General features: G+C 38.9%; 1 non-coding gene across 1 annotated transcript; it reads right to left on the reverse strand.

The window, feature by feature from the left end:
- Positions 1-7,057: 7,057 nt before the first annotated feature.
- Positions 7,058-7,164, reverse strand: LOC132425182 (U6 spliceosomal RNA). The gene has a single exon (XR_009519375.1). It is a non-coding gene; the product is annotated as a U6 spliceosomal RNA (small nuclear RNA).
- Between the last annotated feature and the right edge of the window lie 11,456 nt (positions 7,165-18,620).

Here is an 18,620-nt window from a genome sequence, read left to right on the forward strand (position 1 = left end):
GTTTAATTTTTGGAATGCCTGTCCTGAAATTTCCACATCAGAGAAATAAAAAAGAAAGAAACCCACCAAACAGGTAGCCGATATCTAGGTATCTACTCTTCATTTTCCAACATGGAAAAATAGTACTTATAATGTAGGGAATGACATTTTCTTGAAAACAGTTTCATTAGAATTTCAACCTTAACTGTCAATATCTTTGTTGTCAGGAAGTGCTGTAGGTTGGGTTCTCCTGTAGGCCAATCCTAAGTAACACATGGGAAAAGAAAGGGTAGAAGCTGGAGTGGGCAAGGGGACCCATCAGACTGTACCATAAGCCTAACAAAGTCCCTGCCAACCCAACGGGGAGCTCTGGAGCAAAGACTGCCCATCGGAGTCCTATGTTGACCTTTGTCCCACTGGACCAAGCCCTTGTGTCACTGCCTTGTTCATTTGTTGCCCAAGGGACCCCAGAATGAAGTGTGACCTTGGCTCCAACACTGAGGCCGGTCCCGAAGGAACCTACATCTGGAAGCTGTCAGTTCTCTACTCTGCTTGCAGCTGGGTAGCAACCACTTTCTTGAAGGGGGTTCTAATTGGTGCATCTTTGTGTTTACCACAGAAAGTTATCTGCTCACTTATATCTCACATGAGTAATTACAGTTAAGAAGAAAAAAAATGCACGTTACCTATTTTCTTACCTCTGATCTACTGTTTTCTTTACAGAACTGGTATATTTTTATTTACCAAGTATGCTAAAAGTTTCTCAAAACAACAGAACCTCCATCCCTATGGAATCTAGTTCAGTATTTAATGCACATCTTTTGGACTCTTCCTTTTCGGAGCTAATTCCAATACCAAACTACTATTAGAAGGCAATGTCATCTAATAGATCTGGAAAGAAAAAGCTTAGCACAGTACCAGGCCCATAGTAGGTGATCAGTAAAAGTTTGTTAAATGAATGGATGAAGTCAATTACATAGTGAATTATAGCAAGACTTTTTTCAATGTCATTTCAGAGCTAAGGTGTAAAGAGTGGTAGCAGAATTATTAATACCAGGATGCCAGAACCAAGTCCAGTTTTAAACTTTGTTTTGAGCCTTTTGCTCTATTTCAAATATTTGAACTATGACAAAAAAAACACCCCAAATTTGAAATGTGTTTTCTAGGAGAATTTCCCACTTAATTGTAAAATCCCTCTGTATTTTAAGGAAAATTCAACCCACATGTTCTTTTTTTTTTTTTAATTTAATTTTGGCTGCATTGGGTCTTCGTTGCTTTGCTTGGGCTTTCTCTAGTTGTGGCGAGCGGGGGCTACTCTTCGTTGCGGTGCACGGGCTTCTCATTGTGGTGGCTTCTATTGTGGAGCACGGGCTCTAGGCACGCGGGCTTCAGTAGTTGTGGCTCACGGGCTCAGTAGTTGTGGCTCACGGGCCCTAGAGCGCAGGCTCAGTAGTTGTGGTGCACGGGTTTCGTTGCTCTGCGGCATGTGGAATCTTCCCGGACTAGGGCTTGAACACGTGTCCCCTGCATTGGCAGGCGGATTCTTAACCGCTGCACCACCAGGGAAGTCCCCACATGTTCTCTTATTTAATTTACACGTAGCCATAAGACAGTTGTTTTGTAAGAGTCTGTTGTGCTTTTGATATTTTTCATCCATATTTTCTTAGAAGTAGGAAGTCTTGGTTAATGCAAAACTAAAGCAACTCCCCGGCCTGATAATCTGGGCGAGGAATAAGGTGCACGATCTTGGGCATCCTGGTTGGGGCTCTAAAGTGAGCAAGACGATTTATCTCTTTTCCTGCCTCCATTCTCTGACCCCAAGGGCTGTGGGCTCTCTCATAGATTGTACAGAAACTGTGTGAGGCCGTGGCAACTCCTTCCTCACTCTGTTTAGTGGGACAAATCCTGTGGCAGTCACAGTAGCTGCCTGTGACCTGATGTTCTGTTTTGTGAGAGAAGGAGAAGGAGGCTGGGGTCCCTTGACAATCAGTGGTGGTGTAAAAATTCCAGCGGCCCAAGGAATGGCCCTCCCTATTCTTGAGGAACTTGAAAAGAAAGAAAGAAAAGTGAAATGTTGGTCCCTGGGCTACTGCTTTGCCAAGGAGCCTCTTCTGAGGTGTAGCCACTTCTTTCAAGGATGTCCTGGGGCAGGATGAAGGTCAGGGATGGGCTTCACTCAAAATTCAGGTTTAGTTAAATACGTGGGAAGGAGGGGTCCAGATCTTTCTAAAAGGTTACCCAAACAGCACTACAGATCCTAACCTGGTCATGGTGAGTTTTCTTCACCAACATAAAAGGGATTTGGACAAACAATATTATTAAAGATTTTTCACAGTGGAACTTAACATAAAAGTGAGCACTTGGCTGGGCCTTGTCTTAACATTCGCATGAATGCAGTGGCTTCCAAACACTCAGCTAAACCAAATCTGTGACGCAGGACTGTGGTTCTGCTCCCCTCTTAAGGAGATGGTGCTCCATTATGCTCCTTCACTTGTATTTTTTGAAGAAGTTTTGAACAACCTCTTTACTTGGCTTGGGGTACTGCCTGATCCCCCTTCTCTCTTCAGTGAGTGACACTTCTGTCAGCTGACACAGTTTTGTAATGAGCTGGGGTGGTGAGGTTACTGCAATGAAATTATGGGGATGCAGCAACCGTTTCCACTGGAAATGACCCTGCCTGCCTGTTCACGTGTCCTCTGGTACCTACTACGTGATCCCAAAAGCTGAGGCTGGGGAATGCTCGGTGGTGTGAAGAGAGCTGCTTGCCTGCAACAATTGCAAAGCTAAAATAATTTGGGGGTTCAGTGCAATGTAGCTTACTTTGCTTTTAGAATTAAACGCTAGAAAGATGGGTTATCACTTGTAGTGTTATTTCTTTTAATTTTTTCTATTAGATTTTCTATTTTCAAATTGTGGAGGGAGGGTTAGGCAGATAAATCCCTCTTCCCACATTGACGAATTTTCTTCTGCCTCTCAGGCACAGAGCCAGCAATGATGTGGCCAGAGGTAGAAATAATCATCCTCCATCCCACCACCCAGGTGGAAATGTGCGCTGAGGCTGTGTGCAGCAGGGATGGAGAGAGCTTCAAATTCAATTCACTATGGTACCATTTGAAAAGTTGATAAGAGAGAGGGAAAGAGAACATTGTACGCATAAATAGTGGAGTTAGCCCTGGGAGTCAGACCACAGTCTTGCCTTCTCCTGCTTTATTTATTTATTTTTTTTTCAAATCTTAGAGTTTTCTATTTCCTTAAATTAATTTTTACTGGGGTATAGTTGCTTTACAATGTTGTGTTAGTTTCTACTGTGCAGCAAAATGAATCAGCCATACATATACATATATCCCATTGATACTGTGTATAAAATAGATAACTAATGAGAACATACTGTATAGCACAGGGAACTCCTGCTTTAGGTGCTCCCTTTCACAGTGAAGTGAATGAGCACAATGGAACATATTAGAGAGAGAGGCAGAGCTACGGAATTAAACACTCATGCTCTTTTAATCATTAATAGACATTCCATGGGTTGCTCAGCCTTCTAGGAAGTAACTGGAAATACCAAATGAGAGTCTGGTTGGATGGCATTGAAGCCTTTTTGAAAATTTGATAAAAATCTGTAGAAACAACTGAGATAACCTTGTAAAACCAGTTGGAAATACATATGTACAGGAAACACGAATGTCCTTCATATATATTTTTAGAATGAGTAAATCAATCTGAGTTCCTGTTTAACGTTATTTAAAAAGGCCAAAACCTGGGGCAAGAATAAATTCTCCTTTATTTTATTCAACAGATGCTTATATAATTGGGGGGGAAAATGCCAAATGTATAAGTCAAATTACTTTGAGTTCCTCAAGTGTTACTAGTGAGCAGAATAAATACAGAAGAATTTAAGCTGAATATGTCACTGTGCTGATGTGATAACCATAAAGGTGGGAGGGGTGAGAGACCAGTATCAAAAAGTGGTGTTCCCCGTCTCCACCTCAGAATCATGGGTGCCCTGGAATGTGCACAAGCATCAGGTATTGTCTGCATAGTGAATAGTAAAAGAATGACTACCATTTGGGGGGATACGTTTTAGTATTAAAAAGTATTTGCATTTTGGAAACACTGGAAATCACAGGTACTTTTTCAAACACCTGCTTTCTTGATTATAATCATTAGGGCCAGTGGACCACCTGAAATAAACCACAATGGGTACCTTCTACAGATCACCATTTAAAAGTGTCCCCCTAGTTATTGGTGACACGACTCCCAAATATATTTTATCAAAACATCCTTTGCATTGACCTGACAACAAATATGCTTCACACCGTGAACATTTGTATTGCACATTAAATCTTTTTCAACTTAATTAGTAATTGAGATAAATAATCAAAATACAAGTTCTAATTCTGGAAGATGACAGAGATTTGTTAACTCTTTTAAAAAAGGTTCTGTAGGGGCTTCCCTGGTGGCGCAGTGGTTGAGAGTCCGCCTGCCGATGCAGGGGACGCGAGTTCGTGCCCCGGTCCGGGAGGATCCCACATGCTGCAGAGCAGCTGGGCCCGTGAGCCATGGCCGCTGAGCCTGCGCGACCGGAGCCTGTGCTCTGCAACGGGAGAGGCCACAACAGTGAGAGGCCCGCGTACCGCAAAAAAAAAAAAAAAAGGTTCTGTAGTTTCACAAAAACTTACTGACTTGTTGAGATTAGACATTAATCTACGGTTTCATCCATGGATGCTCTTTTGAACAGCACATTTCTTTCTTGAAAGTTATCCATATATGGCATCCTATGATGTGTCAATATATTATATTATATTATATCATATTGTTTCTCCTAAATCTTCCATAAAGAAAAAGGGTAGGGTAAAGAGAGTTACATGGTTGTTTTTGAATTCTGGCCTTATCTGCAAATAGTTTCCTTTGGCTCTTGGAATCATGTGCTCTTTCTAATCTGTGGGCCCTTCCTCTTGTATTTCCCACCCAGGACATTTTTTTCTCTTTCCCTCACATTTTAATATCATTTTTTCTTTTTTTTTTTTTAACATTTTTATTGGAGTATAACTGCTTTACAATGGCATGTTAGTTTCTGCTTTATAACAAAGTGAATCAGCTATACATATACATGTATCCCCATATCTCCTACCTCTTGCGTCTCCCTCACCTCTAGGTGGTCACAAAGAACCGAGCTGATCTCCCTGTGCCATGAGGCTGTTTCCCACTAGCTATCTGTTTTACATTTGGTAGTGTATATATGTCCATACCACTCTCTCACTTCTTTCCAGCTTACACTTGCCACTCCCTGTGTCCTCAAGTCCATTCTCTACATCTGTGTCTTTATTCCTGTCCTACCCCTAGGTTCTTCAGAACCTTTTTTTTTTTTAGATTCCATATATATGTGTTAGCATACGGTATTTGTTTTTCTCTTTCTGACTTATTTCACTCTGTATGACAGACTCTAGGTCCATCCACCTCACTACAAATAACTCGATTTCATTTCTTTTTATGGTTGAGTAATATTCCATTGTATATATGTGCCACATCTTCTTTATCCATTCATCTGTCGATGGACACTTAGGTTGCTTCCATGTCCTGGCTATTGTAAATAGAGCTGCAATGAACATTGTGGTACATGACTCTTTTTGAATTATAGTTTTCTCAGGGTATATGCCCAGTAGTGGGATTGCTGGGTCGTATGATAGTTCTATTTTTAGTTTGGTTTTTTTTTTTTTGCGGTACGCAGGCTTCTCACTGTTTTGGCCTCTCCCGTTGCGGAGCGCGGTCTCTGGACGTGCAGGCTCAGCGGCCATGGCTCACGGGCCCAGCCGCTCCGCGGCATGTGGAATCCTCCCAGACGGGCACGAACCCGTGTCCCCTGCATCGGCAGGCAGACTCTCAACCACTGCGCCACCAGGGAAGCCCTATTTTTAGTTTTTTAAGGAACCTCCATACTGTTCTCCAGAGTGGCTGTATCAGTTTACATTTCCACCAACAGTGCAAGAGGGTTCCCTTTTCTCCACACTGTCTCTAGCATTTATTGTTTGTAGATTTTATGATGATGGCCATTCTGACTGGTGTGAGGTGATACCTATTGTAGTTTTGATTTGCATTTCTCCAATGATTAGTGATGTTGAGCATCTTTTCATGTGTTTGTTGGCAATCTGTATATCTTCTTTGGAGAAATGTCTATTTAGGTCTTCTGCCCATTTTTGGATTGGGTTGTTTGTTTTTTTGGTATTGAGTTGCATGAGCTGCTTGTAAATTTTGGAGGTTAATCCTTTGTCAGTTGCTTCATTTGCAAATATTTTATACCATTCTGAGGTTTGTCTTTTTGTCTTGTTTATGGTTTCCTTTGCTGTGCAAAAGCTTTGAAGTTTCATTAGGTCCTATTAGTTTATTTTTGTCTATTTCCATTTCTCTAGGAGGTGGGTCAGAAAGGATCTTGCTGTGATTTATGTCATAGAGTGTTCTGCCTATGTTTGCCTCTAAGAGTTTTATAGTATCTGGCCTTACATTTAGGTCTTTAATCCATTTTGAGTTTATTTTTGTGTATGGTGTTAGGGAGTGTTCTAATTTCATTCTTTTAAATGTAGCTGTCCAGTTTTCCCAGCACCACTTATTGAAGGGGCTGTCTTTTTTCCATTGTATATTCTTGCCTCCTTTATCAAAAATAAGGTGACCATATGTGAATGGGTTTATCTCTGGGCTTTCTATCCCGTTCCATTGATCTATATTTCTGTTTTTGTGCCAGTATCATATTGTCTTGATGACTGTAGCTTTGTAATATAGTCTGAAGTCCGGGAGACTGATTCCTCCAGCTCCGTTTTTCTTTCTCAAGATTGCTTTGGCTATTCGGGGTCTTTTCTGTTTCCATGCAGATTGTGAAAAATTTTGTTCTAGTTCTGTGAAAAATGCCATTGGTAGTTTGATAGGGATTGCTTTGAATCTATAGATTGCTTTGGGTAGTATAGTCATTTTCACAATGTTGATTCTTCCAATCCAAGAACATGGTATATCTCTCCATCTGTTTGTATCAATCTTTAATTGCTTTCATCAGTGTCTTATAGTTTTCTGCATGCAGGTCTTTTTTCTCAAAAATATGGAACGCTTCACGAATTTGCATGTCATCCTTGTGCAGGGGCCATGCTGATCTTCTCTGTATCGTTCCAATTTTAGCATATGTGCTGCTGAAGCGAGCACTCATCTCTTCTTTAAAACAAGCTCAAGACTCACTAAACCCATTGGCTTTCCCTGATTAATCTTAGGAGGCCATTATCACTCCCAGTTTAACTCCGATTCCTGTGAACATGCTCATGTAAATGTTTTCTTTTAGTTTCAGGTGTGTTGGTTTTATCTTCCAGGAGAGTAGAACCAAAACAGTGAAACATGGAGTGAATAATGGAGATACACTTAAACCCAAAGTATGTGGACATTATTCCTGACAACCATGAAGGCAGGGATCTTTGTTTTATTCACCGATGAGCCAGAGTTCCTGGAACATAGTAGGTGCTGACTAAATATTGGTTGAATAAATGAATGGTTGTCATCAATTGTAATTGTTTTCAGAACTAATCCTCCAGCAGAACTTCTTTGGGACTGTAAGAATCATGTGTAACCTCTTGACCCTTCACTTCCCCATTTGTGAAATAGTGATTATGATCAAGTAAGCAGAAATTATTTGTTCTTTGTTCAAAACTTTAATGATAAAATCCTCCAAACTAGTGTTCTATGTGCAGAATTCCCCATTCTAAAATCAAAATGCTTCTGGGACAAAGAGTAGCTACTTTAGTTTTAGACCAGCCTTAAAATGATCAGCAGCCACCAACACTGCTATCCATTTTCAGTCACAGTTTTGAAATGAAATCATTGACTGGCATCACCAAGCCCTTTATTATCTGAACAACTATTGAATTAAAGTTGTTTTTTTACTTTAGTATAGTGCTTTTGAAAGGAATACAAGGAAAGATTCATCCTTAGGGTTAAAGGAAACTGCAAAATTATTGCCTAAGAAATATCTTTTTCCATTAAGAGATGCAGGGGCCTTGAATGTTGGGAGATGGTATTTCCTTAGCACAAAATTCCTTTGGAAATATTTGGATCAGAAATGGCTATGCATTCACACCTGTAAAATTCCTCCTTCCTTCAATCCCCATAACTAATTTCTCAACTTATAATAGTGTTTGAATCAACTGAAATAAACCACAAGGCAGTTGCTTGTCAGGAGTTGCTATACCATCGGAGGAGAAAAGTCTTAAATTAGCCAGGTGACAGGAGAGAATGGGGAGCTGCACACTGTAGACCTGGTTGCCTGAAATCTATAAAACATGTCAGTTATTTAGGGGATTCTCAGCAGAGACAAGAGAGGGGCAAAGGGGGAAGTATTCAGGTTGCATTTCTGGGCGGAGTCCCTTCTACCCTAAACCCAGCACTCTGAGAACTGAAACTTGGCCCCCTCTGCAAGATTAGGCTTCCCAAAGTAGCTGTCTTTGGTGACAGCAAAAATACCTGCCTGTCCACTTAAGCAAGACTCTCCACCTGAGTGAGAAACCAAAAGCATGGCTCAAGCCCAGAACAGGTGTTTAATGGGGAAGCCACAAGGCAGCAGGCTTCCACATGCAGAACCTTTGAGAACATTGCTGTAGGGATTTGGCTGCATGATAAGCTTTTATTACTGTTAAGCAAAATTAAAGGCAGATTCTATAATACTGGCACAGAAGCTAACGGGGGCTTATTTGCTGGCCCACTTGAAAATCCTAAGTTTTGTTATATTTTTAGAAAGAAGGCATCTTTTACTGCCAACAAAACCTGTGGTGAGAAATGATATTTAAGTTTGTCAAGATGTTTCCAATGTATTGCTGTTACTCTTACCTTCTTTGAAAAATATGTTTAATATAAACTCTATTAGTGTTCCAAATAATATGTGGAATGCTGGAAACAACTTCTCGCTAATGGTCTTATTTTATTCACAAAGTGCCTGGAAAGTAGGGTGAGGATCATGATGATCATCTATTTTATAGAGGAGGAAGTTGAGGCAATAGAGAGACATGATCTTATGTTTCTTTTGCTAAAAGCTTTGTTTTGAGAAAACAAATATCATCCCCTTCAAAAAGTTTATTTTTTATCAAGAGACAAATTATAAAACCACAGGAAGGAAGCTGTAATTTTTTTTCCACTTCAGTCTAAATTGGATCTCCATAATGTTTGTCCTCACTACCCTCTGCTTTTTTCCTTTATCTCGTAGTCTAATGTAGACATACCTATTTATTGGTGTGATTTGCTTAGGTCCTTCAGATTGTCAACTCCATGGGACCAAGCACCATATTTTTACTGTATACCAAGCGCCCAACATCCCTGCTTGGCACATAATAGGTGCTCAATAAATTTCTCTTCAAGGAACAAATGCTTAATGAGTAAACGTAAACAATATGTTTATTTTTTGAAAGCATCGAAAAGCAAGACTATGGAGAAGTTGGGGGTGAATTAATCCAGATGGAAAAGAAATAAAACCTCTCCAATTTGCTTGAGACAATTATAGTTGTATGAACAAATAATATTAATCAGATCTTTTTATTTTCTTTTTTGACTTTTCTAGTATCTAAGAAAAGAAACAAGACCTAAGAGCAGGGAACATATATAGGCAACTGGGTAGTTCTGAAGTCGTCATAAGCAAAAAGCTTAAAGTGGTCATGTGAGTAAGTTAAAACCTAGAGCCTTATGTGCAAGGGCTTGGAATGTATTGAAAAGTCCCAAAGTTGTGTACAGACTTAGAGTGAAGAGATTCAAGGTGAATTTAAGGATGCATCCTACTATCCCACACCTCCTACTATCTAAGGTATAGGAGAAACTTTGGTGGATGGCAAAGAGTCACTATCAAGAGTTAAGCACAGAACTTAAGCATGTTTAGTGGAAGAAGACTCTAACAAGGAAAGTTCAGGTTAAGCATCTGCTCCCAGCTCTTCCTATGATTGACAGTGTAGCCTTGGTAAAGTCACTAAGCCACCCTGGGCCACCATTTCTGAGCTTGAATTGGAAAAAGATTTTCCAGCTTGAAGATCTATGGTGTTGTTATTCCTCCAAGTCTTGCTCTATGTTGTATATCCTTTCTGGAAATAGAGTTCTTGTATTTTAAATATTTTCACTTAACTGTTTGAATAAAAATTGTGTTTTCATGAGGGAAAATAAAATCTATATTTCTTTGTGAATTATACCTGTAAGAAACCTAGCTGTTTGGGCCATAAGGCTATAATAAAGCTTCAGGAGTCTACCCTGTGATTTCTTATCCCAAATGCAAAACAAATACATGGGAAGAAAGAGCCTTGTAAACCCAGATAAGTGCAGCAGTGATATAAATCTCAGGCAGATTTTCGTGAAACGGCTTGCCTATAGTCACACCATGGGTTGGTCCCTTGTCCCAGCCCCAGGCTCTTTTAAGTGTCTAATAATATTTCACTGCTTCCCAACATGTGGAAGGAGTTGATGTGCTTTCTGAAATATCTAATTGCTATTAGGGACAGCTTTGATTTAGCTCTCCTCAGAAGTAATTCCGGACACTTTGATACAACAGGGTATTTATTAGTAGCTGGAATGAGTTAGGTCTGGGAGACTGGCCAAGATTCTGGCCAGGGAAAAAGGTCAAATGGGCTATAAGCTGAGTCCAACCAAGAGAGGAAGAGAATGTCAGAATAGTGTGCAGGTTGCAGGTTGGGCAGGCAGAAGCCCACTTCATTCATTCAGTAAGCACTAAAGAAGCATTTCCTGCATGTACAGCATTTCAGGTCACTGTGGCCATTACAACTAACTCTGTGACTGCTTATCCAATGGTAATCATTTATGTCCATGTTTACGTCTCCCACTAGTCTGGAATCTGTGAGACCAGGGATTGGTTCCTCTCTGTAACAACCCCACCCCCATCCCCATCTGCTCAAGTACAGTGCGTGGCTCATCTACATTATTAGACAAACACTCAGGATAATTATGGTAACCGTTGCTGCTTTTGTCTTTGCTATTATTATCTGAAGGAATAACTAACTTACTAGTAAGCCATGAATTTTAATTGCCCATAGCAATCAATTTAGAGAAAATACCCTGGGGAAAAGGGATATGATTAGTTTACAAGATATGGTTTGATCTTATTAAACAATAAAACTTTATTAAACAATAAACTTGGATTCTAACACCTGTATAAACATTGATAAAAGATTCTCCTTTTCGACAAAGTGTCTATGGAAGGATTGATGAAGATATCTACCGAAACCGACTCTTGTGTTGAAAAACTTTAGCTCTTTACAGTGTAGTTTCCTAAAATCCAAGATTCAGGAATATTCTGTCATCCTGCCTAGTGGGTAATGCCAGGGATCCTGCCGTTTGATCTTACAATCCTACTAGCTATCTTGAAACCTCACAAATTTACCCATCTCTTCCTATTGTTCTTTTTATAGCTTTGTTATATGCATCAAAATCATTTCCAGCACAATGCTAACCTTCTCAGTGATCCATATGTTTAAAATAAAAAGGATTGGGAGCAAGCTTAATGTCCTCCTCTTGGAAGTAGCACAAATTCTTAACAATAAAAAAAATCAGTGCATGACTCATAAGAATATATGAGTAGTTCTGTAGGGCCTTTTTCTTTCCCCATTTGTAACATAATTTATATACACACACTCATAATAAACATTTCATATATGCCTTCGGGTTTTTTTTCCCCAAGAAATCCTGTTTATAGGGACACCGCTGTTGAAGGTAAATAATGATACAGTTTTGACCTTTATGATTCCAATCACCAGTAATGTCCTTTCCAGGGCCTTTTCACGATTTGTCTAATCCCCTGTCGCCCTCACCATCTTAGGCTAGTTGCTGTTCATGTCCACAAGAGATGAGCTGCAATACCATTATAGGATTCCCTAACAAAAGATTTCCACAATCATTTTCTAGCATCTTGGAGATTGACAAGGTCCCCTCCTGTTTCCCAAGCCCATTTCCCCCCTTATTCCTGGTGATTTCTTTTCTTATATACCAGAAAGAAAGCACCTCGCTGAGTGGTGACCTCGCTGGCTACATGGATACCTGCTAGAAACAACAAACCTCACGTGCTAAAACTGCTCCTTGATGTGTTGGGATTGGCGTGATGGCTCCTGTTTGATATACTGAGCTGCTTGGAGCTGCCTTTAAAAAAATCAATCCATATTAAAAATAAAAGTTCCTTTTGAAAATTACTCTTCATATTTCTTTGGGGAGGTTGTGCCACAAACCAGCTAAAAGTGCTGAAAAGTGTCATATAATGAAACCACGGGACTCTAACAGGCCAGAGAAGGAGAACGTGTCTTGAGTAATTACAACACTTTTCAGTGTTCAATCAATGATTCAGTTTATCAGTCATTTCTGGTTTGTTTTCTTGTTGAAAAAAACTGAAAACTTTTAAAAGGATTTTAAGACACTGATTTTAATCTTCCATAGAGTTTCTTTCAAATTGGTAAGTATATATATATTTCTATTTCAGAAAAACATGAGAAATAATTGCCTATGAATGTACCATAGGGAATAACTATTCATTAGCAATATTAATGATGATTTCCCTAAGTCTTCATCCTCTATCCTTTTTCTGGTCAGTTTTGCTAGTAGATTTCCTGTTTCATTTTGTGTATAAAGTAAATAATATGTGTCAAAATAATTTAAGAAAAAGAATACACATTCTTTAAAAGAGAATGCAGTCTTTAGAGAAACAAAATAATCAGGGGATATTTTTTTATAAATAATCTTTTGTGTCCATCTTCAGTTGGAGAGAATCCCTAGTTGTATGTGTTGCTTGAACCCATGTTAATTGTATGTATATATGAACATGCATGTTTATATACAGAGTCTAATACACATACATGCACTTTGTTCATTTTTTAAAAAAATGTTTCTGATAACGTTCTTCACATGACTCAGTTCAGACATGAGCGTGCCAGGTGTGGTGGCTCATGGCTCATCGATGAGGTGGCTCAGGAAAACAGCCAAATGAGCGGATAACTAATGGTGAACAGCTGTGTTGGTTTAATGGGCCTGCGAGAGGATCTAACCTGAGTAAAGTTGTTGCAGTGTTCTAACCACAGATACGAGTTTGGTTGGTTTTCCTTTCACAGCCTAGTTAATATATTGGAACGTGAATGCCACTCCTCATGCGGACTCAAAGGATTAAGACAAATTTAAAGTAGGATTTGAAGAGGGTAGAAAAGCATATGTTCAGCCTTTACTTAAATAAAGGAATGTTCCTATCAGCCTAAAGAATTAAGTTAAAAAAAAGAAGAGCTTCATAATTGCACAGAGATTGATCAGCTGCTTCACAGATTTATGACGGGATTTACGTGGTAGTCAAGTCTCAACTCCTCCAAATGGCTCAAGGCCTTCCATAAGCCAAACTCCCATATTGACTCAAATTTAGCTCCTCGAGTTCCCTATTCTGATCTGATCCAGTTAAGTGAGATGCCTTTCTCCTCAAGTTGTGTTTATTTGCATCTTTTGCCACGTGGGTACCCTCGCAGGGTGTCTTCCCTGTATCCAAATACTGGGGCCTCGGCCATGGGACCTTCCCACGTATGATATGGTGGAAAGTGCATGGGCTTGCTAAGTTGGACAGATCTGGGTTTGAATCCTGGCTCATCTATTTATCTGCTACTTGACACTGAGGTTGTTTAATTCCTCTGAACCTTGATCTTCCCTTCCACAAACCAAGGTTGATAACAGTGATCACTCCTATTTTATTTGAGCCCTACTGTAATAATACTAGGTGTCATTCATTGAGAGTTCATGTGGTGATTAATCTAACCCTCACAATAATTAAGGATAGTTAATTTAATGCCCATTGTACAGATGAGAAAACGGAGGCTAGAGAGATTAAGAAACTTACCTTAGGTCACAGAGCTAGAAATTGGCAGAGATAGAATTCAAATCTGAAGAGTTTTTGTTTGTTTGTTTTAATGACTCCACGGCCAGTATTTTTTCCTCTTTGCCGTTATTCCTCCACCTTACCTTACAGAGTTTTAGTGAAGATTATAAATGATGTATGTAAAGTATTTTCATAACAGGCACTTAATAAAGGTTTTATTTTTATCCATTTCTCTCAGCCCCACTATCTTTGAACATTTTCTATAATATACATTTTGGTACTAGCTTTAGTTCTATAAATATTTTTAGTTAATTCATTGGGTAACTTGCATTTCTGCATGGCTGGCTTTACCTCTGCACAAAGTAGGAGGCTGCTTATGAAGTCTGATTTGGGGGAGACACTTTCCAAAATTCCCAAGCTCGCTCTTGGGATTGGTGCAGTGTCTTTTATTCCATGATTAATACAGTGCTTAAAAATGCAATGTCCCCCAAGAATACTTTGAATTAAATATATTCATTCAAACTTAATATTTTTTGAGTACCCAATAGGTACAGGAACTATTTTAGTCTATGGGCATATAAGATAAATAAGATGAGTTTCCTTTCAATCTGTTCATTCTGATTCAATATGAGTTGGAGGACTAACTGCCTAGCGTGGCACTGTCTGAGATGGTAGCCGTGAATCGCATGTGGCCACCGAGCACTTGAAATGTAGCTAGTCCACATTAAGATATGAGAAAGTATCAAATACTCACAGATTTCAAAGACTTCATATGAAAAATAATGTAAAATACTCAGTAATAATTTTTGTAATGATTACATGTAGAAATGAAAATATTTTGTAATATATCATTAAACCAAATTTCATCTGTTTCTTTTAATGTGGCTACTAGAAATTGAATATTCCACATATGGCTCACGTTGTGGCTCATGTTGTATTACTTCTGGACAGCTCTGGCTTGAGTAATTGGGTGGGGGGGTTTGGCGGATGAGTTAGAAATTACCATTTGTATGTATTTCATTTTACAAAAATTGGGTCATGTGGTTAATAACTGGTTTGTAACTTTGCTTTTCCCACTCCGTAATATAATTGGATGTCATTTCATGTCTTGGGTGGTAATTCATTATATGGATGGAGCATCATCTGTTCAACTCGAACCTGTGAACAGTTGTAGACTTGAATGGCTTAGAAAGAGTAGAAGGACTAGAACTATGGGGTGGGGTGTAGGACATCACAATTAGAGGGGATGCCGAAGTCTCTGAGGTCAGAGGCCTCATTTGAGAGATGAGCCAACTGAGGGCCAGAGATGATGAGTGACCTTTCTTTTGACTCTTTAAAAAGCTAACACTCGAGTATTACAGTGTACCATACTCTGTGCTAAGCATCTTCTGTGTTATCTCCATAATATTCCTGACAACCCATTAGGTAGGCACTATTGTTAGTTCTGTTCAACAAATGAAGAAACTGAGGCTTAAAGGAGGTCACACAGCCAATAAATGGTAGAGATGGGACTTGAGCCAAATCTATTTGAACTTTCAGTCAGAATTTCCAACTATTGCACCAGCAATCCCCAGATTTTTCGATTGAACAAACTAATAATTTTTTTAAATGCAAAAACACAGGATTACCCACATTTTATTTTATCAATAAAACAACACTACTACTACTTCTACCACTCTTTCTTATAACCATTATTTCATAAAGGTAAGATTATTAAAAATAAAAACAATTGAATACATAGAGTTTTACTTTTTTCAAAAAAACCTCCATTCATTGCCCGTATTTTTCAGATTTTACCATGGAGTGATGAAAACAGGGACAAAGACAGGCATTGGAACTGGGGCTGATGTGGGGCTCAGTAGGAGGAGATCGGTGCATTCAAAGTCAGATGCTGAACAATGACCAGGTTCAGATTGCCGGGCTCTTCTGCAAGTTCTTGCTATGCTGCATAGAAGTGCTGACCCTTGTCATTGTTGTCCTGGTCAGTGTAACATTCTCCACTCCACAGGTACTTTATTGTACCTGATCTGTTTGGGGCAGCCTTGTCTGTGGATTATTTATCATTCAGCTCTGGAGAAGGACAGTTGTTTTTTTCCATCTTAGTTGCTCTACAAGGATGTAAAGCATCAAGGTAGAGTCCTTCGCCTTCAGGAAGCTGGCTCCATTGCACTGCCTTTGCATTTTGGAGCAGGCTGATGAGACGGCCGTGCTGTTCTGCCGTCACTGTGTCAACTCTGCTTTTACATACAGTGGGCAACTTTTTGCTCTGTTCCCTTTTGCCAACCGAATAATTCTGAGCTCCCAATGCAAATACAGTCCCTCTCTGGCTTGATGCGTCATTGATTTGGAGGTTCCCTAGAGACTGTAGGATTAAGTTGGTATCATACAGATTTTGTTATTCTCTTTCTAATACATATAACATGTCAGCACATCACTCATATTTAATGATTATTAAATGGCAAGTGTCTTTAGAAATGTTTAGTTTCCCCGGAGAAAAGCTCCAAATGTTATTTATTAATAAGCTTAGTGTTGCTGTTGTTTCTGTGTTGACTTTGTTTAGATAGGACTTCTACTTAGTGAATTTGAATTAGGTAAAAGCCCAAAGAACAAAAACAAAAACAAAAACCCTCAGGATAAGTATCAGAAAAGTCTTCACATTATTTAAAATAAAACTCAAGTGAAAAATTAAGGATTGGTGAGAAAAGAAGAAAGAAACAGCATTAGAATGGTGACACTTTCAGTGCTGGTGAATGCTTATTAGGTACTAGGCCAAAACACTTGTACGAGAATGGAAATAAAATGTTTGTTACTTTTATTAATTAATTGCTAAAAAGGTTTGTTTTTACATTTTGTATTTTTATTTATAACATTTAAAATCAATTTTAGATCATTGATTTCTTCCAGGAGATCTCCATTCAATTGACATTGAATAATAAACGTTGAACGATGTCAACATTTTAATCTTCCTCCGTTGGGGAAATTGGAGTTCTAGTCTTCATTTTTCCATAACTGTTTTTTAATTGATGAAGGAAATTTTTCTTTTATCCCAGGGTTACTAACCTTCCTCAGCCTTTTGTGTATTCCCCAATCAAAAGGTTTTTGATTATCTAAAGAAATGACACCCACTGGTTTGCCTTTATAGATCATTTTGTTACCTCTTTCAAAGCATCTTAACAGGTTGGGGAGCCCAGATTTACCCTAACAAAAGCCAGCCTGGTCGCTCCCTTTTGTAACCTCCTCCTCTAAGCAATTTATAACTTTCCCTTCAGTGCACAGCAGAATCGGTTCTACTGGGATCCAAGAGCAGCTGTGGGGGTCCTGGATTGTTTTCAGAGGTCATCACAGGATCTTTCTAGAAAATTATGGCAGCACTAAAAATTCTCAGTGCCCAGAAGGGTACAGAGAAAAACTTCCTTTTTTCAATCCCTGTTGATTTCTGCTGGTTACTTAATCTTTTAATGATTTTCAACCTCTGGAAGTTTAAATTGTGCCCTGAGTTATCATCTGTTTGGGGTAGCTGCATAATGAGAACTAGAGAAAGATTAAAGTGAGGGGGGTTTGGGGGGGAAAGAAGAGGTGACCTTTAGGGCACAGTCTTGGAGGGGAGAGAAGAGAAATTTTCAGAATTTTAAATTCTTTTTTTTTTTAACATCTTTATTGGAGTAGAATTGCTTTACAATGCTGTGTTAGTTTCTGCTGTATGACAAAGTGAATCAGCTATACGTATACATACATCCCCATATCCCCTCCCTCTTGCGTCTCCCTGTCCCACCCTCCCTATCCCACCCTTCTAGGTGGTCACAGAGCACCGAGCTGATCTCCCTGTGCTATGTGGCTGCTTCCCACTAGCTATCTATTTTACATTTGGTAGTGTATGTATGTCCATGCCACTCTCTCACTTCATCCCAGCTTACCCTTCCCCCTCCCCGTGTCCTCAAGTCCATTCTCTATGTCTGCGTCTTTACAGAATTTTAAATTCTTAAAAGATTTTTTAAATTTTAATTTTTTCAGAAATTTAGAATTAAAAATCATAGAAATTATTAGACAGGATGAAGACAAAACTCATGCTATTGATGAATAAAAAAGATATGCAATGTAGCAATTAATTTCTTTTTTTCTTATTACACAAGTGATACACAAATACTTTTTTCTCTTAGTATCTTAAACAAAACAGAAGCATATAGAGTGGAAGTTGCTCTTTGTCTTCCATTCCTTTCCTTAAAGGAAGACATCGTCATCACTTTGAAATGTATCCTTTCTGTCCTTTTTCTGTTGATTTACATACACATATACTATGCAGATATAGAGAATATATTTTTGATTTTATGTAATTGGGGTCCATACTATATAGATTATTTGTGACTTGCTTTTTTCTCTTTACAATATGTCTTGGAAATCTTTATATGTTAATAAATATAGATCTACTACATTCTTTTTAAGGGTCATGCAGTATTTCATAGCATGAATATAACAGAAGCTATACAACTAGTGTCCAATTGATAGACATCATCTATGCTTATAGGTTTTGTCATTATAAGCAGTAGTGTAATGAACATACTTGCCCAAACACCTGTGGGCACCTGTGTGAGTATCTGTAGAAGAATTTCCTGGAAGTGGAAGTAGCTGGCCTCATTCATTCTCAGTGAGACACCCCCTAACAGATATGCCTGCCTCTGTGATTCCATTGCCCACAGAGCACACAAAAGTTATTTCTGAAAATGTAAATCATGTTGCTTTTCTGCTTAAAACACTTTGAAGGCCTTCTTTTGCTTTAGGAAAATGACTCAACTCC

Source organism: Delphinus delphis, chromosome 4, assembly GCF_949987515.2.
Source record: "Delphinus delphis chromosome 4, mDelDel1.2, whole genome shotgun sequence".
Lineage (NCBI taxonomy): Eukaryota > Metazoa > Chordata > Mammalia > Artiodactyla > Delphinidae > Delphinus > Delphinus delphis.